At 41.4% G+C, this 12,967-nt stretch overlaps 1 pseudogene; it reads left to right on the top strand.

Annotated features, from left to right (window-relative positions):
- The first annotated feature begins 1,359 nt into the window (after window positions 1-1,359).
- On the top strand, window positions 1,360-3,143 carry LOC113902837 (annotated as a pseudogene).
- Window positions 3,144-12,967: the final 9,824 nt, after the last annotated feature.

The raw sequence follows: 12,967 nt of genomic DNA, 5'->3' as shown, positions 1-12,967 counted from the left end.
AGGCACTCGGGTAGTCCTCAGAGGCGCAGACTCAGTTGGGCCTGTATTTTGTGCTCTTCCCAGGTCCGAGCAGCTCAGGTGATGAGGTGCTTGGCGAACGCCAATGCTGCGACTTATCACCTCCCCGCCACTCAGTTATCTGGGTGTAAAACTGGCGCACCTTCTCAGGCAGATGTTGACCGTCCAGACCCCCAAGAAGTTTTAGTTAGCAAAGAAGCCTGCTTACAGTTTTATAGATAATGTCTCTCTGGGGCTGCGATTGTCCCCTTCCGGCTCTGGCTGCCTGTTACCAGAGGGGGAAGGTCTGCAGCCGGCTATCTCTGTTCAGTCCTTTGTTCCGTGCACGGGCCTGGCGGTGTCTTAGGTTGGGGCTGGCTTTTCGCGTGGTAGATATCCCACAGTCTGGTTTGCTAGCCCAAATTATTTCGCTCAGATAGTGCTCAGGGTATTCAGGCCAGATTCTTACTCTGAGCGATGCAGCCCGCGCAGCGCCTCCCTGCCCAGCCCCCGCTTGCTAATGGCATGTGCAGGCGTCTGCACTGCTTCTCCACTGAGGGAGTTACCATAGGGCTCGCAATCTGCGAGTTTATTGTTTATTTTTTCTCCCTGTTATGTTGCCCTCTGTGCTTCCAAAGCTCGGCACAGATTCGGCAGTGAGAAGGTTTCCTGGTGTTTGGAAACTTCTCTCTTTTTAAGACTCCCTTCCAGGGACGGAACTCCGTCCCTCCCTCTTTTGTCTCTTTTTTTTTTGTCTTTTATATTTTTTCCTACCTCCTTTCGAAGAGTTGGGTTGCTTTTCTGGGTGCCTGATGTCCTCTGCCGGCATTCAGAAGTTGTTTTGTGGAATTTACTCGACGTTTAAATGCTCTTTTGATGAATTTGTGGGGGAGAAAGTGTTCTCCCTGTCCTACTCCTCCGCCATCTTGGCTCCTCCCCACGCAATGAGACATTACTTTGCCAACAAAGCTTCGTCTAGTCAAGGCTATGGTTTTTCCTGTGGTCATGTATGGATGTGAGAGTTGGACTGTGAAGAAGGCTGAGCGCCAAAGAATTGATGCTTTTGAACTGTGGTGTTGGAGAAGACTCCTGAGAGTCCCTTGGACTGCAAAGAGATCCAACCAGTCCATTCTGAAGGAGATCAGCCCTGGGATTTCTTTGGAAGGAATGATGCTAACGTTGAAACTCCAGTACTTTGGCCACCTCATGCGAAGAGTTGACTCACTGGAAAAGAGTCTGATGCTGGGAGGGATTGGGGGCAGGAGGAGAAGGGGACGACAGAGGATGAGATGGCTGGATGGCATCGCTGACTCGATGGACGTGAGTCTGAGTGAACTCCGGGAGTTGGTGATGGACAGGGAGGCCTGGCGTGCTGCGATTCACAGGGTTGCGAAGAGTCGGACTGAGTGATCTGATCTGATCTGATTCCGATAATCCCTCACGACGGCAGCCGCTGCTTGGGGGTGGCGCTGTGGCGACCGAGCCGCTGCTAGCATGGCGGCCGCGCGTCGAGCTCCAGCCCGGCCTCCGCGTGCGCTCTGCACCCCTGATGCTGCCCGGGCGCTGAGCCCGCTCTGGCTGGGACGATGGTCAAGTATTTCCTGGGGCCAGAGTGTGCTCCGGAGCTCCTGGGACCAAGTGTTCGCTGCCTTGTGGCAGCGGTACCCGAATCCCTATAGCAAACATGTCTTGACGGAAGCCAGTGCACCGAGAGGTGACCTCTGACCAGAAGCTCCTGTTCCGACAAGTCCCGACCAAGAGGAACAGGATGCCCCACTGGGCTGAGCGACTGTTTCTTGCCAATGTTGCTCACTCAGAGTACATCCTAGAGGACTCTATTGTGGAGCCACAAAAACGAGACCATGACCACCTTTACATCAACCACACCCAGCTGATGGTGGTAGAGTAAGGATGTGTTTACTGTGGGAACTCAGATAACAGCAGCTGGACCAAAATCTGCGAGGAAGCCTGGGTCTCCTCTAGCTTATTTATTTGGCGTCTCCAGAGCTGTCCAGGAATTTGGTCTCACACGGTTCAAAAGCAACGTGACCTAGACTATGAAGGGTTTTGAATACACCTTGGCCAAGCTGCAAGGTGCGGTCCCTCCAAAAACCCTTGTTGAAACAGCCAACGAAACCCAGGAGAAGGCCAAGGAGACGGCACTGGCAGCTACAGAGAAGGCCAAGGACCTTGCCGGCAAGGTGGCCACCAAGAAGCAGCAGCAGCAGTTCGTATAGCAATGCCCAGGCCCCAAGACAGCAGCCTAGCAGACTACCGGCTCCAGTCCCTATGCCCCCTCCTCCTGTACTTTATTACTGAAAGCCAGCTTCCACCCTGTCGACTGTCTGGGTGGTGGGCTGGGGGTAGGTGCCCTGTTTGGCACCTCCAGCACAGCCAGCTGGTTACCCACGTCAGAGCCAGGCCTCCTTACTCCTGCATCAGGTGGCTGAGGACAGAGGTGCAGTGACTTGCCCAGGTCACGGCATCCCCGTGAAGTGGTCATAAATGCTAGACTGTAAGCTCCATGAGGGCAGGGACCATTGTTTTATCCTCTGCTGTGTCCCAAGTATCTGAAACAAAATCTTGCATGTAATAGGCACTCAATAAATACTTGTTGAATTCAATCAGAAAAGAAAAAAAAACACTTTGGGGTTATTTTCTACCAAAATTTCATTTGATCTATATACCCAAACAGAGTTATCACTAAATGAGGCAATACTAAGGTGAAGAGGACAACTCAGATTCAAAACCTATAATCCAGAAAACTTACAAAATATGGAATTTTGGTCAGGATGGTTAGCGTAAGTGAAATTAGATATATATGCAACCTTGAGATTTACATAGGTGAAGGAAGGAAACCACAAGAAACAATATTATAGGTCCTGCAACCTTATCTGGGTTCATGGCACCATGGTTACCAAGGTAATTGTTACAACAGTGTGTCCACATCTGAAATACTGTTGAAAAATAAGTCCAGAGTTTGTAGGACTATAAGAGAGAACCGTGGTCTACTAAACCAACTTAAAGGTGAAATATAAAAATCTACAGAGTGGAAAAATGACATTCTTACAGAAGAAGGGTTTCCCTGATGGCTCAGCAGATAGAGTCCGCCTGCAATGCAGGAGACACAAGAGATGGTGGGTTTGATCATGGGTTGGGAAGATACCCTAGATAAGGAAATGGTAACACACTCCAGTATTCTTGCTGGAAAAATCCCACAGACAGAGGATCATGATGGGTTACAGTCCATGAGGTCACAAAGAGTTGAACATGATTGAGTGACTAAGCACAACACACAGAAAGGAAAAGAGATTCTTCTTATATGGAAAGACAAAAGGCTAATCTACATGGTGACAACTATTCATAACACCTCCATCTACAGGAAAGGAAGACAGGAGGACTGGCCATCAGATAACTAAGCCCACTTACATATTAGAGTATAATAAATACATGAAAAGAGTTACTAATCTGATTAATATCTGGCAAGCTTCAGTATATTCTGGAAAACTCAAAAATGGGCTTCTATTTGAGTAATTTTGGTTTATTTGATGCATTTAAAATTTATTATAGCCTCAATGCATGTAATAAAATGATTTACAAGCAGTTTTTGTTACCAGTAGCCACTGACCATTCTGGTGAATGCCAAACAATGTTCAAGCTACTGCACAATTGCAATCATCTCACAAGCTAGCAAAGTAATGCGCAAAATTCTCCAAGGAAGGCTTCAACAGTACGTGAACCAAGAACCTCCAGATGGTCAAGCTGGATTTAGAAAAGGTAGAGGTACCAGAAATCAAATTGCCAACATCTGTTGGATCATAGAAAAAGCAGGCAAATTCCAGAAAAATATCTACTTCTGCCTCACTGTCTACACTAAAGCCTTTGACTGTGTGGATCACAGCAAACTGTGGAAATTCTTCAAGAGATGGGAATACCAGACCACCTTACCTGCCTCCTGAGAAATCTATATGCAGGTCAAGAAGCATCAGTTAGTACCAGACATGGAACCACAGACTGGTTACAAATTGGGAAAGGAGGACATCAAGGCTTATTTAACTTATATGCAGTTAAATAAATTATATGCTTATTTAACTTATATGCAGAGTACATCATGAGAAATGCTGGGCTGGGTAAAGCACAAGCTGGAATCAAGATTTCTGGGAGAAATATCAGTAACCTCAGGTATGCAAATGACACCACGCTTATGGCAGAAAGCATAGAGGAACTAAACAGCAACCTCTTGATGAAAGTGAAAGAGGAGAGTGAGAAAGCTGGCTGAAAACTCAACATTCAAAAAACAAAGATCATGGCATGTGGTCCCATCATTTCATGGCAAACAGATGGGGAAACAATGGACACTGACAGACTTTATTTTCTTGGGCTCCAAAATCACTGCAGATGGTGACTGCAGCCATGAAATTAAGGCACTTGCTCCATGGAAGAAAATTTATGACTAATTTAGACAGCATATTAAAAAACAGAGACATTACTATGCCAACAAAGGTCTGTCTAGTCAAAGCTATGGTTTTTCCCATAGTCATATAAAGAAAGGTGAGCACAGAAGAATTGATGCTTTCCAACTTGGTGTTGGAGAAGACCCTTGAGAATCCCTTGGATTGCAAAGAGATCAAAGGAGTCAACTGTAAAGGAAATCAGTCCTGAATATTCATTGGAAGGACTGATGCTGAAGCAGAAGTTCCAATACTATGACCACCTGATGCCAAGAACTGACTCATTGGAAGAGACCCTGATGCTGGGAAAGATCGAAGGCAGGAGGAGAAGGGGATGACAGAGGATGAGATGGTTGGATGGCATCACTGGCTTGATGGACATGAGTTTGAGCAAGCTCCAGAAGTTGGTGATGGACAGAGAAGCCTGGTGTTCTAGAGTCCATGGGTCACAAAGACTCGGACATCACTGAGCAACTGAACTGAACTGACTGGTTCTGGTGAATGCAATGGTAGTCTCTCACCTGGTCCTTCTTGTGGCATTTCTAAAAGAGCCCCCTGCAAAGATCCACCTTGTCGACTATCAGGTAAAATAAAAGAACATATTCTAGAGGAAATAATACCCACAGCACTTAAAAAACAAAAGCTGCCAGAAAGTATAGAGTCTGCTCTTTCCAGAGGAAAGCACAGTGAAACACGGTGCATTTGTAATAGATGTTCTGTTCTCCTGCACAGAAGTGCTTGCTACACTGCCTATCACACTAATAAAATATCAGAATGCTTTAATAAGACATGTACAAAGTTTCAAATAGATACATGAAGTGCAAATGTTGATATTTATTCAAATGTGGGTGTTTCAGCATTCACTTACATAACAAATTGCTACCCACAGGCCTTAGTTTCTGCAAAAATTTCCTAATAACGTATCAATAATGTGTTAACAGGCTTAAGAGCACATCCCTGAACACCCAGCTATACACCTGGGTCCAGAGCAGAGGGAGCAGGCAGAATCACCATCCTCCCATTTCTCCCTAGAAGACAGCTATCTGCATACTTTCCCAGCTGCTGCTGCCTGAGGGGTCAGCTTCTAACCAGCCTTCATGTAGGTGCTGACAGTGGTCCCTGCCTTTGGATCACTGCCAAGTGGGCACACCTTCAACCACCAGGATGCACTAGGAATACAGGTGGTGGCTTGGACAATTACAAAGGTTACAGGAGTGGGAGCCAGCCTGATAGATAAGCTTCCTCTCCCACACAAACCACTCAAGCAAGACTAGGAGAGGAGGCTGCTTTATCTAATGCAGAGAAACAAACTCAGAGTCAAGGAAAATGAAGAAACAGAGGAATATGTTCCAAACTAGAGAACAAGCTAAAACTCCAGAAACAGGTCTTAATAAAACAGAGATTAGTAAGTTGTCAGAGAGTTCAGTTAACAGACCCAAAGATGGTCACTATGGTCAGCAGCATCTCTGTTCCGTCATCACTTTCATGAACAAAGAATTTCAACATAGAGAAAGAAAATATTAAGAAGTACCAGTCAGATCACAAGACATAGAATATAATTAACTGAACTAAAAAACTCAATACAGGGTTCAACAGCAAAATACATCAACCATAAGAAGAGATCCATGAACTTGAGATAGAACAGTAAACCATAGGAGCAAAAGACAGAAGCTCAAGAGAATGTAAGGGACTTATGGGACACTCAAACAGACCAATACACACACTTAGAAGGGCACAAGGAGGAGAAAAGACAGAGGAAGGGACAGAAAGCTAATTTAAAGACATAATGGCTGAAACTTCCCTAACCTGGAGAAAGAAACATGTCCAGATCCAGGAAGCTCAGATTTTCAAAAAGGATGAATACAAAAACAGACTCATACTGAGACACATTATAATTAAATCATCAGAAAATACAAGGAGAAAAATCTTAAAAGCAGCAAGAGAAAAACAACTTGGTACATACAAGGAAACTCACATAAAATTATCAGATTTTTTTTTTTTTAGCAGTTTTGCAGGCCAGAAGAGACTGAAGTATGTATTCAAACTTGTGAAAGAAAAAAAAAAACCTACCACCCAAGAATAATCTACCCAGCAAAGCTGTCCTTAAGAATTAAAGGAGAACTTATTACATATACAAAACCCTGAAGACTCAACCAGAAAAAGCTATTAGAACTAATAAACAAATTCAGTAAAGTTGCAGAATACAAAACATATATACAAAAATCAACTGCATTTAAATTGCCCCTCAGAATTGGAGAGCGAGTTTTTCAGATAAGCAAAAATTGAAGGAGTTCAGCACCAATAGACTGTCCCTATAAGAAATGTTAAAAAGACTTTTTAAGCTGAAAAAATGGTACTAATTAGTAGCAGGAAAACATGCATAAATCTTGCTGATAAAGTTAAATATATAATCAAAGTCAGAATAATATAATGCTGTAATAGTGCTGGGCTATAAAGCCAGTATAAAGGTTAAAAAGAAAAATAGTGGAAAAAAAAAAAAACCCACTATAACTACAATAATTTGTTAAAGTATACTAAAGATAAAATGATGCAAATATGACATCAAAAACATAAAATGTGATGGGAGGAGACAGTAAAAATATAGAATTTTAGAATCATTCAAACTTAAGTTGTATCAGCTTATAATAGACTGTTATAACTCTTAGATGTTATATGTAGGCCTCATGGTAACCATAAAGCAAAACCCTACTGAAGATACACAAAAGATAAAGAAATCTACACATACCACTCAGAAAAATCATCAAATCATAAAGGAAGAGAACAAGAAAAGAAGAACAGAGGAATTACAAAACATCCATGTTAGTAAAAGCAGAGAAGTCACTTTGCTGACAAAGGTCTGTATAGTCAAAGGTATGGTTCTTCCAGTAGTCATGTATGAATGTGAGAGTTGGACCTTAAAGAAGGCTGAGCACCAAAGAATTGATGCTTTTGAACTGTGATGCTGGAGAAGACTCTTGAGAGTCCTGTGGATGGCCAGAAGATCAAACCAATCATAAGGAAATCAACTCTGAATATTCATTAGAAGGATTGGTGTTGAAGTGGAAGCTCCAATACTTTGGCCACCTGATGGGAAGAGCTGACTCACTGGAAGAGACCCTGATGCTAGGAAAGACTAAGGGCAACAGGAGGAGACAACAGAAGATGAGATGGCTGGCTGGCATCCTGACTCAATGGACATGAGTTTGAGGAAACTCCAGGGGATGATGAAGGAGGGAAGCTGTACTTCATGGGGCTGCAAAGAGGACTGAGTGACTGAACAAGTAATTGCATTAAATGTAAATTAACTTAATTCCCCCCCCCCCAAAAAAAGAGAGAGAGACAGACACACACAGAGTGGTTGAATAGATTTAAAAAATAAAATAAAACCCCAAAACCAAGAACCATCAATGTGCTACCTATGAGAGACTCATTTCAGGTTTATACGTACAAACTAAAAGTGAAGGGATGAAAAAATTTTTTTCATAAAAATGTAAACCCCCAAAAGCTAGGGTGGCTATAGCTAAATAGACATTAAGACAAATTTTGTAATAAGAGACAAAGAAGATCATCATGTAGCTATCAAGGGGCCAATCCAACAGGACATAACATTTGCAACTACTTATGCACTCAACTTAGAAAAACCTAAATATATCAAACAAATATTAACAGACCTAAAGGGAGCAATAGATAGCAATACTATAATAGTAGGGACTTCTATTTTTCTATTGACTATATTTTCATCAATGGATAGATCATCTAGAGAGAAAATCAATAAGAAAACACTAGACCTAACTGACATGTTAGACCAGATAAACTTGGCAGGCATTTAAGAACATTCCATCCAACAGCAGCAGAATATACATTCTTCAAGTATACATGGAACATTATTCAAGATAGATCACACAAAACAAGTCTCAAAAATTTAAGAGGACTGAAATTATATCAAGCATCTTTTCCAACCAAAGAAGTATGAGACTAGAAACCAGTTGTAAGAAAAAACTATAAAATTCACAGATATGTGGAGATTAAACATGTTACTGAACAATCAAGGAATCAAAAAAAAAAAAATTGAGAAACAAAAACATGAGACAAATGAAAATGCAGCAAAAGCAGTTATAGGAGAGATTAAATGAGAAATGCCTACATTAAGAAATAAGAAACATCTCAGTACAGTAAACAACTTTCCACTTCAAGAAATTTAGAAAAAGAACAAACTAAGCCTAAGGTTAGTAAAAGGAAGGAAATAACAAAGATCAGAGCAGAAATAAATAAAATGGAGATTAAAATGACAAAAGATCAATGAAACTAAAACCTGGTTTTTGAAAAGATAAACAAAATATGCAAATCTTTAACCATACCCACCAAGAGAAAAAGAGAGCACTCACAATTAGAAATGAAAGATGAACTTTTACAAAAATATCACAGAAAAGCAGAGATCATTAAATACTTTTCTTTTGGCTACGCTGTGTGGCTTGTGGGATCTTAATTCCCTGTGACAAGGGATAGAAAACCTGTGTACAGCAGAGTCCGAACCCATGGACGCCAGGGAGTTCCCTTAAGAGACTGTTATGTACAATTATATGCCAACAAATCAAACAATTTAGAATAAGTGCATGTATTCATAGAAACATAAAACCTTATTAGACTGAATCATGAAGAAATAGAAGATACGACAAAGCAATTACTAGTAAGGAGATTGCATCAGTAATCAGAACCTCTCAACAAGTAAAAGTCCAGACCAGATGACTTTGTTGATGTATTCTTCTAAACATTTAAGAGCCAATACCAATTTTTCTCAAACTCTTAAAAAAAAATAAGAGAATACTTGTAAACATTCTACTAGGCCAGAATGACCCTGATACCAAAACCAGAAAGAATAGTACAAGAAAATTATAGGCCAGTATCCCAGATGAAAATACAAGCAAAAATCTTCTAAAAATTCAATAATATTCAATATTCAACCACATTAATGGGAACATAGAGCATGATCAAGTGGGATTTATTTCAGGGATACAAAAAGCATGGTTCAACATCCACAAATCAATGTGATATACATTAATAGAATCAAAGATAAATATGACCATCTCAGTTATGCAGAAAACAGTACTGGACAAAATTCAACATCCATTCATAATAGACACTCTCAATTAACTGGATACAGACTGACTGAAACTCAACATAATAAAAGACGTATGTGGTAAGCCCACAGCTAAGATAACATTCAATGGTGAAAGTTGAAAGTTTATCTTCCAAGATCAAGAATAAGACGAGGACACACACTCTGATCACTTTTATTCAATCAAGTACTGGAAATCCTAACCAGGCCGTCACACAAGGAAAAAGAAATAAAAAGCATCCAAATCAGCTTAGAAAAAGTAAAACTGTCTTTATTTCCAGATGACATGCTACAAAGAGCTTCCTTGGTGGCTCATACAAACTCCTGCAATGATGGAGACCCGGGTCCAATCCCTGGATGGGAAAGATCCCCTGGAGAAGGGAATGTCAATCCACTCCAGTATTCTCTCCTGGAGAATCCCATGGTAGAGAAGCCGGATGGGCTACAGTCCGTGGGGTTGCAAAGAGTTGGACGTGACTGACAACTAACACACATGCCGCTATATATAGAAAACTCTAAAAACTACACCAAAAAATGTTACAGACTAAAGTTGTAGGATATAAAATATACAAAATCAGTTATTATACACACACACACACAAAACCACAAGCAAACTGAATCATTCACTCAACATTCAAAGCATAGTAGATAAAAATTTAAAACAACCTTTGGCACTATAGAGCAAGGACCATAAGGAAATGAGGAAAGAAGCACTGTATGTTAGCCACTCAGTCATGTCCAACTCTTTGCAACTCCATGGACTGTAGCTTGCCAGCCTCCTCTGTCCATGGAATTTTCCACAAGAATACTGGAGTGGGTTGCCATTCCCTTCTCCAGGGGATCTTCCGAACTCAGGGATCAAACCCAGGACTCCTGCATTACAGGCAGATTCTTTACTGTCTGAGCCACCAGGGAAGACCCATAGTGGGCTTTTAAAGAAGCATTAAAGTCACAAAAAGCAAAGGTTATTCCTCTACCTCTGCATAAGGATTTAACTAGTAAACATTAACAAAGGGAAGTGAAGTTGCTCAGTCATGTCCAACTCTTTGCGACCCCATGGACTGAAGCCTACCAGGCTCCTCCATCCATGGAATTTTCCAGGCAAGAGTACTGGAATGGGTCGCCATTTCCTTCTCCATAACAAAGAGAAGTTATTAGTAAATATCTCAAAACCAAATGAGCTGCTTATAAACAGTTTATTAGAATAAACTCACTGGACTTCCCTCATGATGCAGTGGATAAGAATCCACCTGCAATGCAGGGGACATGGGTTTGATCCTGTTTGGGAGGATTCCACATGCCATGATGCAACTCTGCCCGTGCGCCACAACTGCTGAGCCCATGCTCTAGAGCCCACGAGCTACAGCTACTGAGTCTGCGTGGTGCAATTACTGCAGCCTGTGCTCCACAACGAAGAGTAGCCCCTGCTCACTGCAATTAGAAAAAGCCCACACAAAGCAACAAAGACCCAACACAGCCAAAAATAAAATAAACAAGTGAAAAAAATTTTAAAGAACAAACTCATCTATGCTGCAAAATGGAGAGAAGAGGTGACAAGCCTCACAAGCCTGGTGATATCTGACTGTCCAAGAAAAGAAACTTAGTTCAACTTAAAAAATTACAAAAAAATTATAAATTTCAACTTTTACAAAGGTACAGCTTTTTAGAAATGGGTACGACCTTATCTAGAGAGTAAAAATAACATCATAGCTGGCTTAAAAGCAGTCACCAATTAAGAAGTCATTCAAGCTCAACAATGACTTTATCTTAATATCAACAATAAGCATATCAACTCCTAGTTTTACACTGGACTGATCTATTAGCCAAAAGAAGCAATAATGTTAACATGAGTAACAAGAATTATTTCTCCTTGTATAAGCTTATATCAATTACTGATCAGATCAGATCAGATCAGTCGCTCAGTCGTGTCCGACTCTTTGCGACCCCATGAATCACAGCACGCCAGGCCTCCCTGTCCATCACCAACTCCCGGAGTTCACTCAGACTCACATCCATCGAGTCAGTGATGCCATCCAGCCATCTCATCCTCTGTCGTCCCCTTCTCCTCCTGCCCCCAATCCCTCCCAACATCGGAGTCTTTTCCAATGAGTCAACTCTTCACATGAGGTGGCCAAAGTACTGGAGTTTCAGCTTTAGCATCATTCCTTCCAAAGAAGTCCCAGGGCTGATCTCCTCCAGAATGGACTGCTTGGATCTCCTTGCAGTCCAAGGGACTCTCAAGAGTCTTCTCCAACACCACAATTCAAAAGCATCAATTCTTCAGCGCTCAGCCTTCTTCACAGTCCAACTCTCACATCCATACATGACCACAGGAAAAACCATAGCCTTGACTAGACGAACCTTTGTTGGCAAAGTAATAGCAAATAAACACAATTCAACATCAAAATACATACTAAGTATACTGTTAACCCAACATAGGCATGCACTCAAGGAAAGATTTCTTAAAGAGTAAAAGGAACTCAGCAAACACAAACCCCACCTGTTTACCAAAAATCCATCACCTCTAGCATAACTAGTATTAGAGGCACTGCCTGCCCAGTGGTGACTGTTAAACAGCTGAGGTATCCTGACAATGCAGAATGCAAAGGTAGCATCATCATTTGTTCTCTAAGTAAGGATTTGTATGAATAGCTACACAAGGATTTTACTGTCTTTTACTTTCAATCAGTGAAACTGACCTTCCCATGAAGAGACAGGTATAACAAAATATAACAAGATGATCCTGCTGCTGCTGCGGCTAAATCACTTCAGTCATGTCCGACTCTGTGTGACCCCATAGATGGCAGCCCACCAGGCTCCCCCGTCCCTGGGATTCTCCAGGCAAGAACACTGGAGTGGGTTGCCATTTCCTTCTCCAATGCATGAAGGTGAAAAGTGAAAGTGAAGTTGCTCAGTCGTGTCTGACTCTTAGTGACCCCATGGACTGCAGCCTACCAGGCTCCTCCGTCCATGGGATTTTCCAAGCAAGAGTACTGGAGTGGGGTGCCATTGCCTTCTCCAGAGATGATTCTATGGAGTTTTAATTAATTAACCCCAAGACACTAATTAAACTACCAATGGATAACAAAATTTTCATATAGGTTGATGGTTTTGGTTGGGGTGACCTTGGAGAACAGAAAAGCCTCTGAGTGATTAAAATCTAGACTAGTCAAAATATATTATTGATATATTTTTTATTAATATATATTATTTGCATATTTATTGAAATCATTTTTTTAAGTTTTTAATAAATTTAAAGATAGGCTACATTCGAGCAAAGAGCGACAGTTTTAATCAAAACAGTAATTAATGTAAAAACTGACATATAAAACATGGGTTTTAAGAGCAGTAATTATAGGGAAAGCATTTCAAAATGAAGGTTAAAATTCAGGATTTTTTAAAA

This window comes from Bos indicus x Bos taurus, chromosome 13 (assembly GCF_003369695.1).
Source record: "Bos indicus x Bos taurus breed Angus x Brahman F1 hybrid chromosome 13, Bos_hybrid_MaternalHap_v2.0, whole genome shotgun sequence".
NCBI lineage: Eukaryota > Metazoa > Chordata > Mammalia > Artiodactyla > Bovidae > Bos > Bos indicus x Bos taurus.
Note: the sequence above shows the minus strand (reverse complement) of the source record. Positions and strands in the feature narration are given on the sequence as shown.